The 2,886-nt window shown below is 42.2% G+C and overlaps 1 non-coding gene across 1 annotated transcript; it reads right to left on the bottom strand.

Moving 5' to 3' along the window:
* Window positions 1-666: 666 nt before the first annotated feature.
* Trnat-ugu (transfer RNA threonine (anticodon UGU)) lies at window positions 667-741 on the bottom strand. The gene has a single exon. It is a non-coding gene; the product is annotated as a tRNA-Thr (tRNA).
* Window positions 742-2,886: the final 2,145 nt, after the last annotated feature.

Below are 2,886 nucleotides of genomic sequence, written 5' to 3'. Positions count from 1 at the left end.
GAGTTGTCATAAAGAAGGTGCTTATTCCTATTTATGTGGGAGGAATATTGTGTGATGCAAAACACTAAACTGAACATTATAGCTAGATACTTATATGGATATGGTGTCTGTTCTTTCGGACATGTCCGAAAAAAACAGACACCACTGATGACCTGCAGCCATCTAGAACGAAATTATAATTATATTAATATCATCAACAGTGCACAGGCGTTGATATAGATCAACAGGGACAGGTGAAAAGCGTGCCCCGACCAGTACTCAAACCTGGGATCTCCTGCTTATGTGGTAGAGGCTCTATCCATCTGAGCCACCGAGGGCACAGATGATAGTGCGACTGCAGGGACTATCTCACACACAACTCCCACAAGACACATTCTCACCTTGTATGTCCACACACTTCATTTGTAGTGTCCCACCCCAACACACTCATTACTCATGGAAGACATTCTTCCAAGTCCCGTAAGAGTTTGGGGAATATGTGTGCATCCACACAGAAGAAGAAGAACTATATACTTATATAGATATGGTGCCTGTTGTTTCGGACATGTCCAGATGAACAGACACCATTGATGACCTGCAGCTGTCTAGAACGAAAATAGAATTATATTAATACCGTCAACTGCACTTGGGCATTCATATAGATCAATGGGGACAGGTGAAAATGTGTGCCCCGACCGGGACTCGAACCTGGGATCTCCTGCTTACATGGCAGACGCTCTTTCCATCTGAGCCACCGAGGGCACAGATGATAGTGTGACTGCAGGGACTATCTCGCACATGCCTCTCATGAGACTCACGTTCTCATCTTATGTGTCCACACACTACATTCGTAGTACACAGTACCACCTCAAGCTGAGCTGCCTGCCTAGTTCCATTCTCATTATCACGGGACAACTAACCATGCAATCCATAACTGCATTAAGGCCATAACTTTCATCTCTGCTGTGATGTCTGGAATCGCCATCACCTTGACCCACCAGAATCTGGGACTGGTATGCTGAAATCCAGATGTACATGCTGCTACCTGCCTGCTGGAATGTCATATTACCTGAGTTCCAGGTTAGCATGCCTGCACCATAGGTGTGGGGCCACCTCTTACAGCCATGTTGTATGTCTGACCAAACAAAGTGGTCCATTGCAAGTTTGGTTGTGAGTTGGATGCCCAGGTGACATAAACTGTGAAGGTTATCAACCATTAGTCTTCTCATTTTAGATGAAACCAAAAGTCTAACTTTCCCTGTCGATATGTGACACCAAACTCATTTGTGTGAGTCAGGGAGGTGACAGCACTTAAACGATAGGCTTTTTGAGGTGTCCTGCAAAAGTTTTTTGATTTGGGTATCCATATCCTGTGCTGAAGTGATGCAATTAAAATTAATGTGCACTGAAAGGGCAGTGATTCTTGAGAAAAAGTCTGCCACTGTGTTGTTGCCCCTCAAAAATGTTGCACATTTGTTGTAAATTGATTCACATAGTCCAAACTGCAAAAACTACGAGGTGGGCAGTCTTTCACAGGTTTATGTATGGCCTCTGCTAGTGGTATGTGATCTGTGAAAATACTAAAGGACCCACCTTCACCTCATACACTGCTCACAGTTCTCTGTCAAATACAGACCATTTCTGCTGTGACTCTGTCAGTTTGCAGAAGGGGAGGGGGGGAGGGGGGGGGGGGGAAGACTGTAAGCTGTTAAAGCACTGTGCCAATGGTTATGTACTTTTGTCAGTGATAATACGTGATGGACCATTACTTACAGTGTATACAAACGTCGCAGCTGCTGGAGGGACAGTTTGATGTTATCGAAGGCGTTGAGCATTAGTGAAGTCCATGTCAGCAGTTTCTACAGTGTTTGTTTTTTCCTGTCACTACATCCATTAGTGGTGCTTGGGTAGCTTCAACCTGCACCATGAGACACCTATAGTAGTTGATGTTTCTCAAAAGCAACCTTCATTCTTTGTAAGTTTGCAGCCAGAGAAGAGCCCAAATCAATGTGTTTTCTCTGCAGGTAGGTGGATCCCAGATGCATTAATGTTGTGTCCTAGCAACGTGACGTCTTCTGGGCTTAATAGGAATTTGTCTGTACTGATTTACAAACCATGGTGATGAAGGGTATCTAACACCAAACAAAGGTGTATTTCACGATATGCTGCATTCAGTGAAAACATCAAAATAACAAAAAGGAAACTGTCTTAAAATTTTAACAATGAAATTCTGCCACATCTGTGAGACATTATTGAGGCCCTAAGGCATGAAAAGGTACTCATACAACACAAACAGAGTAAGAATAGCTGTCTTATACACATCGCCTGGTGCCATGGGGATGTGAAGATAAGCATTCTTACCCCTCCTAATACTGTGGGGTCTATAATTACCCCAGGCAGTACTTTTCTGTAAAATATACCTTATTTCCTGTTCCTAAAAATTATGAAAAATTCGGACTTTTCCTGAATTAAGTAATGGGTTTGTAATAATATAACTTTTTGATAATATTGAGTTTTGCAGAAAATCAAGAGAGAACCACTGAATACCACTGGGGTCAGTTGTGACCCCATTTCTCTCTTACGGTATTATTACATAATAATGCTGCAACGAATCCATAACTGTTGCTGTATTTCCTTTGTTTTATTCTTGTAAATATTGTTGTAACATGTGATTGTTGCCAATACTTTATAGGCAGAAAATTATTTGTCCCATACGAGTGGTGACTTCTATTGTGTGTTGCATTTAGTGGAAAATGTGTCATCACCTTTCCGAAGATGAAGTGCTTGAAATATTACTGCAGGATAATCCTCTATCTGGAGAAACAAATAGTGATATCAGCGAAATAGTTTCTGATGTCTCATGCAGCGATGGAGAAACTGATCCTCAGTCAGGCGAAAGTTCTGAAG

This window comes from Schistocerca gregaria, chromosome 4, assembly GCF_023897955.1.
Source record: "Schistocerca gregaria isolate iqSchGreg1 chromosome 4, iqSchGreg1.2, whole genome shotgun sequence".
Taxonomy (NCBI): Eukaryota; Metazoa; Arthropoda; class Insecta; order Orthoptera; family Acrididae; genus Schistocerca; species Schistocerca gregaria.
The sequence above is the reverse complement of the archived record's forward strand: the minus strand, read 5'-3'. Positions and strand labels throughout refer to the sequence as shown.